This window comes from Passer domesticus, chromosome 9 (genome assembly GCF_036417665.1).
Source record: "Passer domesticus isolate bPasDom1 chromosome 9, bPasDom1.hap1, whole genome shotgun sequence".
In the NCBI taxonomy this organism is placed as follows: domain Eukaryota; kingdom Metazoa; phylum Chordata; class Aves; order Passeriformes; family Passeridae; genus Passer; species Passer domesticus.
The window spans coordinates 5,666,997-5,688,223 of NC_087482.1; the positions used below are offsets into that span (position 1 = coordinate 5,666,997).

The 21,227-nt window shown below is 48.6% G+C and overlaps 2 long non-coding RNA genes across 2 annotated transcripts; both read left to right on the plus strand.

The window, feature by feature from the left end:
• The first annotated feature begins 14,181 nt into the window (after window positions 1-14,181).
• LOC135307369 (uncharacterized) lies at window positions 14,182-15,027 on the plus strand. The gene is made up of 3 exons (XR_010368072.1): window positions 14,182-14,302; window positions 14,390-14,491; window positions 14,933-15,027. It is a non-coding gene; the product is annotated as an uncharacterized LOC135307369 (long non-coding RNA).
• A 754-nt stretch (window positions 15,028-15,781) lies between these two features.
• Window positions 15,782-20,990, plus strand: LOC135307567 (uncharacterized). Its single transcript, XR_010368298.1, has 3 exons — window positions 15,782-15,924; window positions 16,012-16,113; window positions 20,885-20,990. It is a non-coding gene; the product is annotated as an uncharacterized LOC135307567 (long non-coding RNA).
• The last annotated feature ends 237 nt before the right edge of the window (window positions 20,991-21,227 follow it).

Below are 21,227 nucleotides of genomic sequence, written 5' to 3' on the forward strand. Positions count from 1 at the left end.
GAGGGATCCCTGCACACCTTCGTAGAGACCATCAATACTCCTTTGTGCCTCCTGAGGGATCCCTGCACCCCTCAGCAGAGACCCCAAAATATCCCTGTGTGCCTGGCAGGGAATCCGTGTTCACCAATGCAGAGACCCCAGGGCAGCCTTGTGTGCCTCACAAAAGAGCCCAGCCTCCTGCCCACCTTAGGAAGGACTCAGCTCCTCTCCAGGCCTTGACGGCAAGCACTAAAGTGCCACGTTAATCACGAGGTACTCAAGCCCCTGCCAGCCTTACAGATGTCTCCAGTCCCCTGTATGCCACAGAAGAGATCTCAAATCCCCTAAGAACCTCACGAGGAACCCCAGCCTCGTGCACCACTTACAAAGGACGCAAAGCCCTGCATGCCTTCCTGCAAAACCCAACACCTACAAACCCCCCCTCCAGTTCGTGTGCCTCATGAGGGACCCCGGCCAAGTGCCATCCTTACAGGAGTCCCCCAATGCCCTGCATGCCATAGAAAAGCCAGGCTTGGCATTAACTCTAGCCAGCAGTGTGTTCCCTGGCAGAAACCAATTTCATTCTGGGCATCAGGAATACGTGTTGTGGGGTCGGCCGCATATGTGGGAGTGATGGGGAGAGTGAGCCCGTGCTGTGCTGCACTGCTGAGCTGGCAGCACGGTGGATACGGGCAGGATGTTCTCTGTTTCCCCCAGAGCTGGGGCCTGCAGGCACCTTGCCGGCCCTTGGCACAGGCTGTGCCAGCCAACAAAGCCCAGCAGGCTGGGAGGAGAGCCCGGGGGCAGCAGGAAGCTGAGAGAAGCCCCTGCTCTGGAACTGAGGCAGTTCTTGCAGAAGCAAAGAAAGATGGTGACTTGAAGAGATTCCCACTGTGCTCAAAGTTTGCCTCTGAAGACTAAGAGGTGAGCTTGTCAAGAATCCCAGGAAACATCTGGGAAAAGGTTTTACATAACGTGGTTGTGACTAGGTACAAAGTTCCTGTGGGAAAAGATCTTTGCTTCTGCAGCAGGCTGGGTGTCTTAGGGTGCCTTACTTCTTTGCAGAGTAAATATTACCACTGAAATGCCACTTTATTTTTTATTGTATAAGTGTAAAGAATTTTCCAGAACTGTAAGACTGCTTTCAAAAATAGAAACATATTGTGGAAAAAGGGATGAACCATGTGGTGAACTGTCTCTACAAGAAGCATTTCTAAATATTTCTAAAAATTAGAAGTGAAGATAAAATAGGGTTGCTTTTTCAGGATTCTAAAACTGCTTTAGGAGTGAAGTCCTTAGTCCTTGAAAAGTCCTTAAATTCTGTAGTACTCAGGAATAAATATTTAGGGTAGTCTCTCTACAATAAATAAATTTTAAAATATTTCTGAAACTTTCTCATTTCTAAAAATTCAAAACAAAGGCAAAATGGGGTGGCTTGTTCTCAGGAGCCCCATGCTGCTGCCTGCCCCCTGGGCTCCCCCATCCCCTCGGGGCCCCGCCGCTGGGCACAGCAGCCCCTGCCTGGCTCCTGCCTGCCCACACCGTGGCCATCCCCAGCTGCCTCTGGGCATGGAGCTCAGTGAGTGCTGCTGCCAGGTGGGCTTTGCTGCTGCTACCTCCCAGACACTGGGGTGGCAGCTCCATCTCTCTATTGCAACAGAAGAAGGGGCCATCACCTACTGATTCATAGAATCACAGAATCACAGAATTTCTAGGTTGGAAGAGACCTTTAAGATCATCGAGTCCAACCCATGTTCTAGCACCTCAACTAGATCATGGCACCAAAGTGCCACATCCAGTCTTTTTTTAAACACATCCAGGGATGGTGACTCCACCACCTCCCTGGGCAGATGAATCCCGTGTTTGACCACTCTTGCTGTGAAAAACTCCCTCCTTAAGTCTAGCCTGTATCTCCCTTGGTGCAGCTTGAGACTGTATCCTTTTGTTCTATCTGTTGTTGCCCAGAGAAAGAGACCGACCCCCAGCTCACCACAGCCACCCTTCAGGAAGTTGAAGAGAGTGGTAAGGTCACCTCTGAGTCTCCTTTTCTCCAGGCTAAACAATCCCAGCTCCCTCAGCCGTTCCTCGTATGGCTTGTGTTCCAAGCCCCTCACCAGCCTCGTTGCTCTTCTTTGGACACACTCAAGCATCTCAACATCCCTCCTAAACTGAGGGGCCCAGAACTGGACACAGTACTCAAGGTGTGGCCTCACCAGTGCCGAGTACAGGGGAAGAACGACCTCCCTGCTCCTGCTGGCCACACTATTCCTGATACTGGCCAGGATGCCATTGGCCTTCTTGGCCACCTGGGCACACTGGTGGCTCATGTTCAGCCGACTGTCAACCAGCACCCCCAGGTCCCTCTCCACCTGAGCACTGTCCAGCCACACCGTCCCCAGCCTATAATGTTGCAGGGGGTTATTGTGGCCAAAGTGCAGGACTCGGCACTTGGACTTATTAAACTTCATCCCATTAGATTCTTCCCATCCATCCAACCGTTCCAAGTCCTTCTGCAAAGCCCTACGTCCCTCTAACAGATCCACACATGCTCCCAGCTTAGTGTCATCTGCAAATTTACTAATAAAAGATTTAAAACCCTCATCCATATCATCAATAAAAATATTAAACAGAACTGGCCTCAGCACAGACCCCTGAGGGACACCCCTGGTGGCTGGCCGCCAGCTGGATGCAGCACCATTCACAACCACTGTCTGGGCCCGGCCATGCAGCCAGCTCCTAACCCAGCACAGAGTGCTCTTGTCCAAGCCACGGGCTGCCAGTTTATCAAGGAGTATGATGTGGGAGACAGTGTCAAAGGCCTTGCTGAAATCCAAATAAACAACATCTACAGCCTTCCCTGCATCCACTAGGCGGGTTACATGGTCATAGAAGGTGACCAGGTTGGTTAAACATGACCTACTCTTCCTAAACCCATGCTGATTGGGTCTGATACCCTGGCCATCCTATAAATTCTGTGTGATGGCACTTAATAGAAACTGTTCCATTATTTTGCCAGGTACTGAGGTCAGGCTGACTGGTCTATAATTACCAGAATCCTCCTTTGTGCCCTTTTTGTGAATGGGTGTCACATTGGCCAGCTTCCAGTCATCTGGAACCTCACCAGTGAGCCAGGACTGTTGGTAAATGATGGAGAGTGGCTTTGTAAGCTCATCTGCCAGCTCTCCCCTTACCCTGGGGTGGATTCCGTCAGGTCCCATAGATTTATGAACATCCAAGCATTTCAGTAGTTCTCTGACTGCCTCCTCTTGGATAATGGGGGGGACCATTCTGCTCCCTGACACCATCAACCAGCCCAGGCGGACAGGTGTCTTGAAGGCAGGTCCACTTCCCACTAAAAACTGAGGCAAAGTAGGCATTAAGCACTTCTGCCTTCTCCTCATCTGCAGATATTAAGTTCCCTCCCTTGCCCAGTAAAGAAGAAAGGCTGGTCTTACCCTTCCTTCTAGCATTAATGTATTTGTAAAAATATTTTTTATTATCCTTTACAGAAGTCGCCATTCTAAATTCCAACTGAGCTTGGCCTCCCTAATTAGGCCTCCCTAATTTTTTTCCTGCATGCTCTAGCAGCCCTCTTGAATACTTCCTTAGAGACCTGACCCTCCTTCCAAAGCTGATACATCCTCTTTTTATTCCTAAGTTCCTCCTAAACCTCCTTGCCCAGCCAGGCTGGACGTTTACCCCACTGACTTATCTTTCGGCACACAGGGACAGTCTGTTCCTGTGCCCTCAAGATCTCTGTTTTGAGGCATGCCCACCCTTCCTGGACTCCTTTGTTTTTAAGGGCTGCCTCCCAAGGGACGCTCTGAATAAGTATCCTAAACAGGCCAAAGTCTGTCCTCTGGAAGTCCAGTGCAAGAGTCTTACTGGTGCTCCTCCTGACTTCACCAAATATTGAGAACTCTATTATGTCATGATCACTCTGCCCCAAGCGACCTCCAACCACCACATCTCCCACCAGCCCATCTCTATTTGCAAACAGCAGATCTAACATAGTCCCTCTCCTGGTGGGTTCACCCACCAGCTGCAACAAAAAGTTGTCCTCCATACACTCTAAGAATTTCCTGGACTGCCTCTTTACTGCTCTATTAAGTTCCCAGCAGATGTCTGGTAGGTTGAAGTCACCCACAAGAACAAGGGCTGATGATCCTGAAACATTACCTAGCTGCTTATAGAATAAGTCATCTACCTCTTCTTCCTGCTTGGGTGGACGATAACAGACTCCCAGTAGGGTGTCAGCCTTGTTGGCCTTCCCTTTAATTCTTACCCATAGACATTCAACTCCAGCTTCCTTAGTTTCAATTGCTACGGCATCAAAAGTCTGCTTAATATAAAGGGCCACCCCTCCACCTCTTCTTCCTTTCCCGTCTCTTCTGAAGAGCTTGTAGCCATCCAGTGCAGCGCTCCAGCCATGTGAGGCATCCCATCATGTTTCCGTGATGGCAGCTACATCCTAGCTCTGCAGCTGCACCATGGCCTCCAGCTCATCATGTTTGTTGCCCAAGCTGCGTGCATTGGTATACACGCATCTCAGCTGGGCTACTGACTTCACCCCTAACTTAGCCTTGCAACCCTTGGGCCTGCTTCCAGAGAGCCCAGCTGCATCCCCTTCCCCCTTCAAACCTAGTTCAAAGCCCTCTCAATGAGCTCTGCCAGTTCATGAGCTAAAAACCTTTTGCCCTTAACAGAGAGATGTACCCCATCTGGTTCCAGCAGAGCAGATGCTGTAAAAGTTTCCCCATCATCAAAGTATCCAAATGTTGCCGATGACACCAACCCTTAAGCCATTTGTTGGTGATGCGGATTCTCCTGTTTCTTTCATCATTTTCCTCCGCCACCAAAGGGACTGAGCAGAACACTACCTGTGCTCCTGCCCTATCAACTACCTGACCCAGTACCCTAAAGTCCTTTCTAATTGCCTTGACACTCCTCTTTTCAATCTCATCATTGCCAGCCTGGAGTATCAGCAGTGGATAATAATCAGAGGGCTGAATCAGCCCAGGAAGTCTCTCAGTGATATTTTGTACCCGGGCCCCAGGGAGGCAACAGACCTCCCTGTGGGATGGGTCTGATCGACATACGGGGCCCTCAGTTCCCTTCAGAAGGGAATCACCTGCTACGATTACCCTTCTTTTCTTCTTGATGTTAGAGGTAGTGATCCATCTTACAGATGAATCATAATTGGGGGGCTCACTGGGCAGACAGTTTTCTTCTAAATAATCTAGTTGGGTCTTTAGTTCCAGGACCTCATACCTATTCTGTAGTGGGACCTGCCAGGATGATGGGGATGGGGAGGAGTTTTTGTTATTACCTCCCCAAATGGGGACCCATTTCCACTCCTCTTCATCCACCAGGTGCCCTTCTATTGCCTGACAGCGGGAGGCATAGAAGTCCTCAGTCTCTCGGTCAGAGGCCTCCCTTAAAGATGGAAGGGCCCAGCTCCACCAACCTATTTCCATTTCACTTTCCCTGATACTCCTTAACCTTTCAACTTCCTCCCTAAGCTCAGCCACCAGTGAAAGGAGGTCGTTCACCTGTTCACACCGCAGGCAGGTCTCCTCCACAACACTCCCTGAAGCCACCGATAAGCTCAAACATTCTGGGCTTGGATGGGTCTGTACAGACACATCCTTTTTGGAGGGCTCAACTCACTTACACTTATACCAGCCACAGTTTGTGACCGTGTAGAAACCATTACTAACAGACACCTCAAACACAAGCAGGCAGCAGAAAAACCTCAAACAACACAGAGGACTCCTTACTAGCAAGAAAGTTGGCAACCCTGCCTGTTTGCCCTGCCTGTGGGAACTGCCATGCAAACTGCCTTGTATAAGCCCCAGAGACTCATCACACCCCTGTTTGCTCGCTCCTGTTCGCCCCGCTCCCCAGACACCTCTTATAATCAGCCACTCAGCAGCAACTCAGGTAGCTGCACCCCTTGCTCCTCACTGACTCACAATGGCCCAATGGCGGGGCAGCAGGGCTTAACTCCAGTGTTGTTTAGAGGGCAAGGCCAGGGAGCTCAGGGGCAGAGGAAGGGATGCGTTGGTCTCAGGAGGGGCTGGAGGCTGCTCGGCTAGTCTTGGGGTCTCTAGAAGAACTTGAGAAATGGCTGGGACAGGATACAGGGAGACCAAAAAAGGGATGAAGGCATCTTGGGGAGACCTATGGGGAGAGCAGGTGGCAGTGGGATCTACAGGGTAGGAGGAGGTTCCCTTGCAGATGGCTGTTCTGGGGTCCCTTTCACAGAGCACTTGAGAGGGCTGTCCAGGCCCTTATTACTGCTGGAGGAGCTGCTCACGCTGTCTGGGTGTGAGGTGCAGCCACCGTCTTTCAACTCCTGTCCAGAGCTGCCCCTGTGGTGAGAGGAGGTGGCTGAGGCCCCAGCTGCCAGTGGCACACAGGGAGCCTCCTGCACAGCAGGGTCCAGAGCTGGCAAGGCTCCCCAGCACGGCTGGAGCTGCTGGCACAGCTGGGCTCAGCTGGACAGCTGCCCCTTATTGCTGGATCTGGATCTATGTAGAAATCACAAACAGGACAGTACTACTCAGGAATGTGCCTTGAGCCGTTTCATTTTCCAGCACCAGTCTCATTATATAGTTATGACAATGGGAAGATGCAAGCATTTCACATCCCAAGCAGCAGACCAAGAACTTAATGTTGCAACTTACTTTAAAAGTTTCCTGGCCAATCACAAAACCCAAAACCTATTGACAGTAGTTCCATCCAATTAATGTAAGCACACATTCCTTTGGTTAAAGTAATGCTTGCTTATTTCAAATACAACATCTGCTTAAAATACAACGCACAGAGCTCCATTATTAAGCTTAGAACTTCCTCACGTTCAACTAGATAGACTTTTCTGCAGGTTAGGGAGTTGTTCTTGACAAGTGTTAATACATAGACCATTGCTCTCTAAGTCTTTACTTGCCTACTTCTTATACAATTTTTCTGCTGACAAATCTTATGATTACTTTTTAGCTCTAATTGCAGTTCTGCTGTCACTGAGGCTTGCCTTTTGCATCTTTCCCAAAACCCTCAGATTCTATGGATTCCCACAATTCCCCCTCTTGGTTCAACTAAAAAGAAACTTTCCTAACTGTCTCCTTTATTAACTCCCTTGCGTTTTGTAGATTTCCTATAATATATCTGCTTGTTACTTGCTTAAAGCTTCCTTTTTGCTCACATTAAGTATTGCTATACTAAAACACAGCAATTTTAATGCTATGAAAATCCAGTCAGTTCAAAGGGCATAAGTCATGTCTGATAATAATTACAAGTCATTGTTCAAAAAATCTCGCCTGTTCTAAGGTTTTAATTCAAAACCTTTTTTCTATGGCTATACCGTCATCTACCATCTCTGTAAGATTTTGACAACTTTCTGTGAATCTATTTCCTACTTTTCTCTCTTGTATGACAAAAACTTCTTTGATAGTTTTCTCCATCATTTGTCGCACCAAAGTCTGCAAGGTGTCACTACTAGTATGGCCACCAAAACACTCTGCACATATAGACCTATCTTACAGAGTTCCCTTAGCCAAGGTGCAAAGCTCCATTCTTGGAACAAATCATCTAACTATGACAGACCATCTTCTTTAATTTGAGCTGTCAAATCTTTCAGCTTTTGTATGCTGTTTGGATGGATTCAGAATGCTCTGACAGGATCATGCAACAGAATCCTTCAAATTCCTCACAACCGTGTCCATGTGCCAGTAAAAGAAAATCTACTGCTGCCCTGTTTTGAAGGGTAGCATGTCTAACACTAGTAACATCTGTCAGCATATCACTGATTGCAGTGGATGTGGCATTAATTTCTTTACTCAGCCAATATCCAACTCAATCTCATTGTTTCAATGCCCTTGCTGAAGCCAGTTGGGGTAAAAACAAACCTGGCAGCCTGGGCAGCCCTGGCAGGCAGGGCCATGGCCAGGAGGAGCAGGAGGAAGAGGCGCAGAGCAAGGGCCATGCTGCCTTGCCCTCTGCCAGTCCCGCAGCTCTTGCTGCCACCGCTGTCCTGACACCGCTGTCCCAACGTCAGCACCGCTGCTGCCACCGCCGCTGCTGCCGCAACAGTTGTGCTCAGGGACTGACTGCTGCCTCCTTGTGCTGCTGTGCAACCATGGGGCTCTGGGACCTCAGAGCCTGCTCTGACATCATGGCCAGGGTGGAATTGTTTGGGAAGGTGGATCTGCCTTCTTCAGGAGCGAGCTCATCCTGCCCAGCTGCTCTGCCCAAGGGTTGTGACACAGTCCCAGCTCAGCTGATCTCACAGGCTGGGACATGAAGGGATGCAGAGCAGCTCTGCCAGGATGGACTTGGGGTTGCTGCTAGAAGAGAGGCTGGACGTGAGGCAGCCATGTGCATCCAAAGGAGAGTGCCCAGCAGGCTGAAGGAGGTGATTCCACCTCTCTGCTCTGGTGAGACCCCACCTGGAGTACTGTGGAGGAGGTTTTACAGTGGCCTCTGTGAGCCATCAAGATGTTTGATAAGAGGATCCACGTTAACCCTGGAAATAATTTTCTGCCAATTTTCTATGTCATTGACATAGAAACCAAGAAAGAAAGAAGGATAAATAAGAGAAACCTGCAATGACCTATTCCAAGAAGAGCTTTGTAAGAATGTAGAAAAGGCATGCAGGCTAGAATAAAAACAGGGTTTGAAGCCTTCTGGAAATGGAGTGTGTTTCTTTGTAGTGTCTCGGTCTCTACCACGACAGAGTACTGCATCCTGCTGTGGGTCCCCAAGACAGGAAGGATCAAGTCCAGAGGAGGGACAAAATGTTCTGAGGGCTGGAGCCCTTCTGCTTTGGAGACAGGCTAGGAGAGCTGGCAGTGTTCAGCCTGGAAGAGAGAAGACTCCAGGGACACCTGATTGCTGCCTTTCAGGGCCTTATGGGGGCTTGTAAACAGATGGGACAGAATTTTTAGTAGAGCCTATTGTGACCAGACCGAGGGTCTTTTAATCTAAAAGATGGTCAATTCAGACTAGATGAAAGAAGCACATATTTTACACTATTGCTTTTGAAACCCTGGCACAGGTTGCCCAGAGAGCTGGAGATCCATCCCTGCAAACATTCAAGCTCCTGCTCTGAGCAACCTGACCTAGTTCAAGGTGTCCCTGCTCACTGCAGGCCATTGGGACTAGATGGCCTTTAAATGTCCCTTCCAACCCAAGCCATTCTGTGCTGCTGTGCACCATCAAAGCAGTGCTGCATTAGTGCTGGGCTGATTGTGCTGGCACCTGTATTTTGGTCGTTGTGCCATTTAGCAATTGGCCACGAGAGGATTGATGGGCTGGACAGTGAAGTCTGCAAATAACACACAGTGTGCTCAAGGAGAAACAGGAGAGGAACACGGCTTCCACTTCAGATAAATGTCAGCATTTTGCTGCCCATTTCCAGTTAAGAAATATAGGAATGTCCTGAAGATCCCTTCATGTGGGTGCATTATTGGCCATATCAGTACTTGTGTTCTGTAAAACAGGTTAAGTTGTTACAGCTTCTTACCCCATTTATCCCTGGATAAAACCCAAATACTGCATTGCTCCTTGTCTACTTTCTTCCAAGTCAAGGCAAATTTTGTTCATTACTGAGTGGGACATAGTCATCTCTTCACAAGCAAATTCCTCTTGCCATTCACACAATGGCTAGACTGCTTTGTTGATTTGCTCTAATTGGACTGTAATTAAGGCCTACCTTTCACTAGAATTAAAGCTGATGCATTGGGAAGCAAAGTGTTCAGTCATTTCTCCTGGAGTCTGACACTGTAGAGAGTTGTTCTGTAAGTAAATGACATCTGAAGACAGGTGTAGTCTACCATACTTCTGGCATACTAGAAGTGAGAAAAAACCCTTTGAATCAGGATTTTATCCTTTCTTCCTCCACCTCCTCCTCCCAGGAATTTTAATCGCTGAGGTCTAAGCTCTTCAGCTGCCTCACAAACATTCTTTTAATTCAGGCAGGCATCCATGCACTGAGCCACAAATCAGGACCGTGGTGTGAACCTTGAAGCAATGTAGGTTTATAGCACTGAAAATAATAATCCAATACCCAGGTTAAGCCAAGCCTATTGGTTATGTCTCAAATAACTCTACCTATCCTCAGTGATGTTTCAAAAACGATCATTGTGAAAGCTAGGAGCGGGGAGAGAGAATGTTATCAAAATTAAAAATAGAGCTTTCTGAGATCTTTATATTCCTATAAAAAGAGAGTCCAAACTATTCATCTATGGAACATTAAGTAAGAAGTGAACAAAAGACTGTCAAAATAATTGCTTGGGGAACAAAAAACCCATAAATAAAAACAAGCTTAAATGTAGATAATAAGTAAACCATCATGCAAAGAAAAAAAACAGACCTGCCAAAACTAAAACCAATAAGGCTGTTTCATCTGTCTCATTTAAAAAAAAAAAAAAAAAAAAAAAAACCAACCTGAAAATAATTAGAGATTCTCAAGGGCATTACTATATATAGAAACTTCCTGGTATTGGGAAAAACATGAAGGAAAGTGTAGCATGCAATTCACAGATGTAACCTAGAATTTGTTAGGGAGGGCCAGGGGTGGCAGTGGCTGCTCAGGGATGGCTTTGGCCCGTGTCCCTGGCAGCAGCCACTGCCCAAGCAGCTGCGCTGCCCCCGGGCTCTCCTCCCGGCCTGCTGGGCTTTGTTGGCTGGCACAGCCTGTGCCAAGGGCCGGCAAGGTGCCTGCAGGCCCCAGCTCTGGGGGAAACAGAGAACGTCCTGCCCGTATCCACCATGCTGCCAGCTCAGCAGTGCAGCACAGCACGGGCTCACGCTCCCCATCGCTCCCACAGATGCAGCCAGCACCACAACACGTGTTTCCCATTCCCAGAAGAGCCTCAGAATGGGTTGCTGTTGGGGAACCCTCTGTTTGCATGTGATAAAGGCAAGTTTGGCTATCTGTTTCTGCCAGGAAATTATTTGGAAGTGCTCAACTGAACCTCAACTCAGAGCTTCGGCACTGCAGTTCATGTCTTTGATTGTAATTCGGTCCTAGCAGTCAGTTTTATACCCCTCCCCTTATTTTCTATTGTTATAGCATATTTTATTACCAAGGGCTTGCTCCTTTACCCCATGTGTTGGTTTTGCCCCACTTGTCCATCTCCCCAAAGACCTGCCCTTTTGTTCACTGTTCCTCCTCCCATTGCATGTCAGTCCCTCTCCAAGCCTGCCCCTTTCTCTAGAAATTTTCCTATCAATTTTGTATCCTTCAGAACCCCATTGGTTTGTTTAAGTTCTTCCCCTCCCCTGTAATCCCCAATTGGTTTAAACCTTGTATTCCCCGCCTGGTGTTCCACCCTCAGTTTCTCCCAATTGGCTAAAGATTGGATCCTCCCCTGGGAGTCTCCCAAGTTTGTAAGTTGGTGTATGCCTTTAGTGCAGTGTTGGTCTGGCCCTGATGGCCTGTAGAGTAATCACCTTCGGAAAACATAGAGCAGACCTCACCCTGTTCCTTGTCCCTACCCTCAGGGCAGTCCTACCCCCAAGGCAGTCCACCTGTGCTGTAGAGCAGCTGTGCCCTGCAGCCACAGCCCAGATTCGACAGTTTTCTGGGGGCGGCCCAGTGCCACTGTGGGTGTGGGCAGCTAGTGGGGCTGAAGAAATGGGGCAGCACAGCACTTCCCAAATCAGCTCTTCTGTTGCAGTAGAGAGATGCAGCTGTGACCACATTGTCCTGGTGGTAGCACCAGCAAAGCCCACCCGGCAGCAGCACTGGCTGAGCTCCATGCCCAGGAGCAGCCGTGGATGGCCACAGTGTGGGCAGGCAGGAGCCAGGCAGGGGCTGCTGTGCCCAGCGGCGGGGCCCCGAGGGGATGGGGAAGCCCATGCTGAGCGTCCCTGGGCTGAGGGCACATTTCCTTCTGGGGGATCATCTGGGCCTGGACCTGAAGAGGCACAAAGGGATATTTTGGGGTCCCTGATGAGGGTCCCAGGAGTCCTGCATGTTTTAAATGAATTAGCTTTTTTTGATTAATAAGGAGAATTTATTTCATAATTAAAATACAGTCTTAGAATGTCTAGAAGCAAATATCAGATTGGCCCTCTACCAGGCTGACAGCGTCAGGTGAGACAGGTGGGGCATTTCTCTCCCCTGTGCACCACGAAGGGACAGCTTTCACAACGTGTTTTTGTCCATTTCCAAGCTCCAAGGGTTGTTGGGGGCAGGCGTTTTTCTGCTTTCTTATGGTTGATCTTATCCTTTCTGCATTTTCATGTAGTTTTTCCTTCTTGCTGCAGCTCTTGCTGAGAGTTTCCCCAAAACTGGTAAAAAATTCACTTTGTTAGAGGAAAATCTCCTGCAATATGCATTCTAGGAGGCACACATTTATCTTATAGATGATGCATGTCGAATGCACATTGCTGAGATTTGGTCAGAGAAATAATCTTCTGGAATCAGCATTTCCGGGGATGAATATTCAGGCTAGGATTTTGGTGCATATTGATTGCCCGGAACAGTTTTTTGGTATGCTAGGATTTTCATTAGGCGAGATTACTGTAGTCTCAGCATGAATTTGTACATACAATCTATCAGAATCCCTCCCTTTCTCTATTAATTTATTAAATTTGTACTTTTAGGATACACTTTGACAAAGCTTACTTATTTTTGAATTTTATATTTAGTATTTATAAAACTTAACAACTACACTTTTATACTACTAGTCAGGGTCTAAAATTAACAGCTCTTCTCATAAGGTAGATTATTCTAAATCTTTAATTTCTTTTCTTTGGATTGTCAATCATATTTTTTTTATATCAATGCATGTGCTTATTGTACTTTAGATATATTTTGACTCCATAGTCATTTAAGGCTGGTAATACTTCTAAAATAAGTTTTTCATGTTTTCTTATGTTGCCTGCTAAAATACGTCTTTAGAACTGTCTCATGTACTTGTTTTCTTAACTCTTGAGCAATTTGCTTTATTCGAACTCTCAGGATTTATTTCTTCTATAGCTCTTACAGAAGAAAAGGTTTTAATATATTGCTTACAAATTTTGCCATTTTCTTCTTTTTGCTCTATTTCACATTTTCTTTATTCCAGTGTCTTTCACTACTCATAGTGCACATTCTGATTTTGTTAAACTTATAGCGTACTGCACTAACTTGGGAGTGTGCATATGGCTCATTCTTTTTGGGCTTGGATGACTGATACAGTGACAATAATCCTCTGCAGTTTTAACACTCTACCTCTCTCAAAGACCCTTTGGGTTGCAGCCAAAGGGCCAAGATGTGTATCTTCGTGGTAGCAGAGCTTACACCTTGGGATCTAGTCACTGATGTCATTCGTCTCATTCTCAGTATTTACTTCATAAGATTTATAAGAGCCTTTTAAATTGTTTTTCAGGATTTAGGATAGCATCTGCTTATTTCTAATTGTTATAGTTTTATTTCTTTGACATTTTAGCTCTAAAGTTGTAATTATTCTGTACACTTCTCTTTCTTTCAGCTATACTTGGCTTTTTTCCTTTATTTTAATTTGATCCTTATTAAATATCTAACGGCTTTTCTTATATCCTATCTGATGTAATGTTACTTTTAGTGTTTCTTGGAACTTAAATCTGGTTTGTATCTTATATACTTACTTTTTTTCCGATTTTTCACGAATCATATTATTGTTCTAATATATTCTTTACAGTGTTTCATTAGCTTTTACTTCTATTTCTTTTGTCTGTTATAACAAAAGCACTAAAATATTTTATTTTTTGAAATAAATTTGCATATCACACCTTAAATATTCAGTTCACTTAAAACAACCTCATGAATAATACAGTTTAAAATAAAATATTTTACTTCTCATAACAATGGGTTTTACAGCTTACAAGCTTAGGTATTAACATGCATCAGTCTATTTTACTTCAAGGAGTAGTGGTGACTTTTTAGTGAGGTTTGGCTGGTGTTTCTGTTGGTGGATTTACAGGTCTTCTGTCCTGCCTTTCTTTGCAGCTGAACCTGCTGGTGAAGGTGGTGCAGCTTCCCAAACCACGTCCAGGACTGAGGCACTGGGAGATGCCGAGGGTAGGTCAAGGCCTTTCCCCTGGGAGAGCTGCCAGCTCAGAGCCCAAAGCTGGGCCAGGGGGGCATCGCTGCAGGTGCCAGCACAGAACCATGCACGTGTGTGCCCTCGCCCTGTGTGATTCCCTCACCGCTCCTGCGGCTCAGTGGTGCCCGTGCAGATCAGCAGAGATGGCAGAAGCTTCTGTGGCTGTTGAGTTACAGGTGTGTCTGCAGGGAGGACTTGTCCAGCTCCTTTGCTGATTCCTACACAGAAGCCTGGCAACCATCGAAGGGGTGAGTAGTGTGTCCCTGCTGACCCCACAGGCTGAGCCCTGCTTTTGAGGGATCTGTTCCTGGGAAATGGAATTCTGTTGCTCTAAGGTCCTCTGAGGGGGAAGGACCAAGCTACAGGACACCAGAAACTCCATGATCCATGTGAAAACATGAGGCAAATGCTGAAGGAAATGCAGCAGGCAGGAGAAGGTGGGTGCATTTCCCTCGTGCTTCCCCTGGGACTCAGCATCTGTGGGCTTTGGCTGCACATCTGGACACGCCGTGCCTGGCACAGTGGGAAGGCATCCATGGCAGCCTCGCTGCCCTGCTGCTGCTTTCACGCCCTGCAGGGCTGTTTCCCAGCCTGGCCTGGCTGCAGCTTCTGCCCAGCCTCTGCAGGAAGGCATTTGGCATCAGCTGACAGGCCACCTAATTGCAGCACAGGACTGAGATCCCCTGCAATTTTCCAGTCACCGGGTAGAACAGAAAGGGCAGCAGTTTGGAGAAGGGAGGGCCCTGGCCTTCCCAAAAAGTTTATAGGGATTTCCTGATTCTTAGCCATGTCTTTGACAAGCATTCCCTCCTGAAGGCGCCACCTCCCCAGTGGGGAACAGCCCCACCTGATCCAGCTGTCCCTCTTCCTTTCTCCAGAAGTGGATGCAGAGGCTGGGCATGAGGCGGCATTTCCCAGAGGAAGCAGTGGTTCCGTGCCAGCCTCTGCTGCAGGAAGAGAGGCGATGCCAGGCACAGGCCCAGGAGGTAATTGCTGTGCCTCTGGGCCTGAGCCCTGCTGAGGCTTGAGCTGCCCTCTCTGCTGCTTGGCAGTGCGGGCACAGCCTGGACTAGAGCGGCACAGCCCAGGGGAATTATCCCGAGCAGGCTCAGGGCACTCGGGTCCTGAGCAGTCCTGCTGGGGTCCCTCCATGGGAGACATGTCCTGAAACCTGGCAGTGACTGCACGGGGTGCCCACGGTGGGGAAAGGACAGAGGGGGAGAGCAAGGCTGCAGTGTGTCCTGAGAGGGCCTGGCTGTTTGCCCTTGGGATCTAGGAGCTTTCCCAGCAGAAGGAGGACAGGAGGGACAGAGGGCGGGATGGATAGCTGTGTCACTGCCTGCTGCAGTTTTCCCCGGGGTTTTAGAGAGGATTTCCTCTGTGTCTGAGGGAGTGAACCCGGGGGCCCTGCGCTGCTCCAGCCACCCCTCCCAGGGATGTTGCTGAGGGCAGGGAAAGAGTGTGGAGAGTGACCAGGAGCCAGCCCAGAGCTCCCCAGGCCCCTGTGCACCTTTGGCCATATCTATTCACATCTGGCTCCCACAGCCTTAGCTGACCGCCGTGCAGTGCCCAGTTCCCTGTGGCAGAAGGGGATCCCAGCACACCCTGGAAAGTGTTCTCATCTGTGCTCCGTTCCAGATGAGGTTGCTGGGAAGGCTTCTCCATCAGCTTGGATGAATAAAGTTTTGAAGCCCTTGGAGCCTCCTGCAGGTATGTTGTCAGTGTGCCACCAAGGAAGAATTGTAGACAAGCGGGCAGGAACCAGGTGACAGAAGCTTCTGTGGCTGTTGTGTTACAGATGTGTCTACAGGGAGGACTTCTCCAGCTCCTACCTTGGATGTTGCACTCAAGCCCAGCTCCCATCACAGTGGTGAGTAGTGTGTCCCTGCTGGCCCCACAGGCCGAGCCTTGCTTTTGTGGGATCCATTCCTGGGAAATGGAAATATTTTTCTCTAAGGTACTCCAACAGGGAAAATCCAAGATACAATAGATAAGATATCCCTGGAACCATCCAAAGAGATGAGGCAAGAGCTGAAGGAACCCCTGCAGACAAGAGAAGGTGGGTGCATTTCCCTCATGCTTCCCCTGGGACTCAGCACACAGGGGCTATGGCTGCACATCTGGACACGCCGTGCCCGGCACAGCGGGAAGGAATCCATGGAAGCCTCACTGCCCCGCTGCTGCTTTCACACCCTGCAGGGCTGTTTCCCAGCCTGGCCTGGCTGCAGCTTCTGCCCAGCCTCTGTAGGAAGGCATTTGGCATCAGGCGTGGGGCTTTGCTTGTGAGCCACTCAGGAGCAGGAGGTGGAGCTTCCTTGTTCCGGAGTGACCCATTATAGGTAATACTGAACAGGTGTGGGGCTTTGCTTTGTGAGCCACTCAGGAGCAGGAGGTGGAGCTTCCTTGTTCCGGAGTTACCCATTATAGGAGACCTCTGGGGAGCGCGGCGACCCAGAGTGCGGCGAACAGGAGCAGGTAAACAGGGTCACAGCAGTTTGCGCAGCAGTTCGCGCAGGCAGGGCAAGCAGGTGGGGCTGCAGGTTCCAGCTAGCTTGGTGAAGTATTGTTTTACTGGTTGATTGATTTTGGGCTTTCTCCTAGGCAATGGTTTTAACCCAGTCAAAATCTGTGGTTGGTACAAGTGTACATGACCAAGTAGAGCCCTCCAAAAAGGATGCGTCCGTACAGACCCATTCCTGCCCGGAGTGTTTGAGCTTATCAGTGGCTTCAGGGGATGTTATGGAGAAGGCCTGCCTGAGGTGTGAAGAAGTGAATGACCTCCTTTCGCTAGTGGCTGAGCTTAGGGAAGAAGTCGAAAGGTTAAGGAGTATCAGGGATAGTGAAAAGGAAATAGACTGGTGGAGTTCAGCCCTTACATCTTTAAGGGAGGTCCACCAGGAGTCAGAGGGCTCATATGTCTTTCACTCTCAGGCAATAGAGGGGCAGCTGGTAGATGAAGGGGAGTGGAAATGGGTCCCTGCTCGGGGTGGTAATAACAAAAGTCCCTCCTGCCCCCCATCCGCTAGCCAGGTGCCACTTCAGAATAGGTATGAGGCACTGGATCTAGACAGCCAGAGAGATGATTTAGAGGAAAATCACCTACCCAGTGAGCCTCCCAATTATGACTTGCCTAAAAAAAGGATTACCACCTCTAATGTCAAGAAAAAAAGAAGGGTAATCGTGGTGGGTGATCCCCTTCTGAGGGGGACGGAGGGCCCCGTATGTCGACCTGACCCATCCCACAGGGAGGTCTGCTGCCTCCCTGGGGCCCAGGTACAAAACATCACTTAGAAACTTCCTAGGCTGATTCAGTCCTTTGATTATTACCCACTGCTGATACTCCAAGCTGGCAGTGATGAGATTGAAAAGAGGAGTGTCAAGGTGATTAAAAGGGAGTTTAGGGCACTGGGTCAAGTGGTTGATAGGACAGGTGCACAGGTAGTGTTCTGCTCAGTCCCTTTGGTGGCAGAGAAAAATAATGAAAGGAATAGGAAAACGTATATCAGTAAGAAATGGCTCAAGGGTTGGTGTTATTGGCAAAATTTTGGATTCTTTGATCATGGAGCAACCTTTATGGCACCTGCTCTACTGGAATCAGATGGGGTACATCTCTCTGTTAAGGGTAGGAGGTTTTTAGCTCATGAACTGGCAGACTTTATTAAGAGGGCTTTAAACTAGGTTTGAAGGGGGAAGGGGATGCAACTGGGCTGTTTGGAAGCAGGCCCAAGGGTGGTAAGACTGTGTTAGGGGAGAAAGCAGCCCAGCTGAGATGCATGCATACCAATGCACGCAGCATGGGTAACAAACAAGAAGAGCTGGAGGCCATGGTGCATCAGCAGGACTATGATGTAGTTGCCATCACAGAAACGTGGTGGGATGACTCACATAGTTGGAGCACTGCACTGGATGGCTACAAGCTCTTCAGAAAAGACAGAAAAGGGAGAAGAGGTGGAGGGGTGGCCCTTTATATTAGGGAGGTTTTGGATGTCACAGGTATTGAGACTAATGATGATGAAGTTGAGTCCCTATGGGTAAAAATTAAGGGGAAGGCCAACAAGTCTGACATCCTACTGGGAGTCTGCTATCGTCCACCCAACCAGGATGAAGAGGTGGACAACTTATTCTATAAACAACTGAACAAAGTCTCAGGATCATCAGCCCTTGTTCTTGTGGGTGACTTCAACCTGCCAGACATCTGCTGGGAACTCAATACAGCAAAAAACCAGCAATGTAGAAGGTTTTTAGAATGTGTGGAGGATAACTTTTTGTCACAACTGGTGGGCAAACCCACCAGGGGAGGGGCTATGTTAGACCTATTGTTTACAAATAGAGATGGACTGGTAGGTGATGTGGAGGTTGTAGGCCGCTTGGGGCATAGTGATCATGAAACTATAGAATTCCCAATAATTGGTGAAATAAGGAGGAATATCAATAAGATCTCTACATTGGACTTCCGGAGGGCAGATTTTGGCCTATTTAAAAGACTTATCCAGAGAATTCCTTGGGAAAGAGCCTTTAAAAACAAAGGAGTCCAGGAGAGATGGGTGTGCTTCAAAGCAGAGATCTTGAGGGCACAAGAACAGACTGTCCCTGTGTGCCGAAAGATGAGTAGACGAGACAAACGTCCAGTCTGGATGAGTAATGAGGTTTTGAAGGAACTTAGAAATAAGAAAAAGATGTATCATCTTTTTAAGGAGGGAGTGATTTCTGAGGAATTATTTAAGGGTGCTGCCAGGGCATGTAGAAAAAAAATTAGGGAGGCCAAAGCTCAGTTTGAACTCAACTTGGCAACTTCTGTTAAAAATAATAAAAAAAGTTTTTACAAATATATTAATGGTAAAAAGAAGGGTATAACCAACCTCGGTTCCTTATTGGATGGAGCAGGCAAACTAGTTACTAAAGATGCGGAAAAGGCGGAAGTGCTTAAAGTTTTCTTCACCTCAGTCTTTAGTGGTAAGACAGCTTATCCTCATGACAACTGTCCTCAAGGGTTGGTAGGTGGTGCCAGGGATCAGAATGGTCCTCTTATTATCCAAGAGGAGGCAGTCTGAGAACTGCTGGGACACTTGGATATTTATAAATCAATGGGACCAGATGGGATCCACCCTAGGGTGATGAGGGAGCTGGCAGATGAGGTTGCCAAGCCGCTCTCCATCATTTACCAGGAGTCGTGGCTCACTGGTGAGGTTCCAGATGATTGGAAACTGGCCAATGTGACACCTGTTTACAAAAAAGGTGGGAAGCAGGATCCTGGTAATTACAGGCCAGTTATCCTGACCTCAGTACCAGGTAAGATAATGGAACGGTTCATACTAAGTGCTATCACACAGCACTTACAGGATGGCCAGGGTATCAGACCAAGTCAGCATGGGTTTATGAAGGGTAGGTCATGTCTGACCAACCTGGTCTCCTTCTATGACCAGGTAACTCGTCTGATGGATGCAGTAAAGGCTGTGGATGTTGTCTATTTAGACTTCAGCAAGGCCTTTGATACTGTCTCCCACAGCACACTCCTGGAAAAGCTGGCAGCCCGTGGCTTGGATAGGAGCACTCTTCGCTGGGTTAGGAACTGGCTGGATGGCTGGGCCCAGAGAGTGATGGTGAACGGTGCTGCATCCAGCTGGCGGCCAGTCACCAGTGGTGTCCCTCAGGGGTCTGTACTGGGACCAGTTCTATTTAATATTTTTATAGATGACATGGATGAGGGCATCGAGTCCTTCATTAGTAAATTTGCAGACGACACTAAGCTGGGAGCTTGTGTTGATCTATTGGAAGGAAGGAAGGCTCTGCAGAGAGACTTAGTCGGTTGGATGGATGGGCAGAGTCCAACAGTATGAAGTTTAATAAGTCTAAGTGCCGAGTTCTGCATTTTGGCCACAAAAATCCCCTACAGCGTTACAGGCTGGGGACGGTGTGGCTGGATAGTGTTCAGGCAGAAAGGGACCTGGGGGTGCTGGTTGACAGCCGATTGGATATGAGCCAGCAATGTGCCTTGGTGGCCAAGAAGGCCAACGGCATCCTGGCCTGCATTAGGCATTGTGTGACCAGCAGGAGCAGGGAGGTCATTCTTCCCCTGTACTCGGCACTGGTGAGGCCACATCTTGAGTACTGTGTCCAGTTCTGGGCCCCTCAATTTAGGAAGGATATTGAGATACTTGAGCGTGTCCAGAGGAGAGCAACGAGGCTGGTGAGGGGCTTGGAAAACAAGCCCTACGAGGAACGTTTGAGGGAGCTGGGGTTGTTTAGCCTGGAGAAGAGGAGGCTTAGATGTGACCTTATTGCTCTCTACAACTTCCTGAAGGGAGGTTGTAGACAGGTGGGGGTCGGTCTCTTCCACCGGGCAGCAACTGACAGAACAAGGGGACACAGTCTCAAGCTACGTCAGGGAAAGTATAGGTTAGATATTAGGAAAAAAATTTTCACTGAAAGAATAATAAAGCACTGGAATTGTCTTCCCAGGGAGGTGGTGGAATCACCATCTCTGGATGTGTTTAAAAAAAGACTGGACATGGCACTTGGTGCTATAGTCTAGTTGAGATGTTAGGGCATAGGTTGGACTTGATGATCTTAGAGGTCTCTTCCAACCTCATGATTCTGTGATTCTGTAACTGACAGGCAGCCCAAACTGTAAGACACCCTGAGATCCTCCACTATATCCAGCCCTGCAGATTAGGAAAAGGGTGTCTGTTTGGAGGTGGAAGTGCTCTTATCATGCCACTGTAATCTGGCTATTTTCCTGCTCCATAAATTTCACAAATATTACCTCTGATGCCACCACCCAAGTGGGGAACAGCCCCATCTGATGCAGCTGTCTCCCTTCCTTTGTCAAGAGATGGACATAGTGCTTCAGTGGAAGGTGGCATTTCCTGAAGGAAGCACTCTATCTTCGGTGCCAGCCCCTGCTGCAGGAAGGAAGGCAAAGCCAGACACGGGCACAGGCACAGCAGGTAATTGCTGTGCCGGGCTCAGGCCTGGCCGGGGCTGTGTGGCAGCAGCTCTTCCCCCAGGGCCTGCCCTTGCCCGGCCCGGCAGCAGCCAAAGCTGGAGGCGCCTCGGCTTCCAGGCCTCTGGAGCTCGTTCAGAGCCCCGGGGAAACGGGACTGGTGCAGCAACGTCCCTGGCGCTGCAGCTGCTGCGGAGCTGGCCCTGAGTGCCCAGAGGCCCAAGGCACAG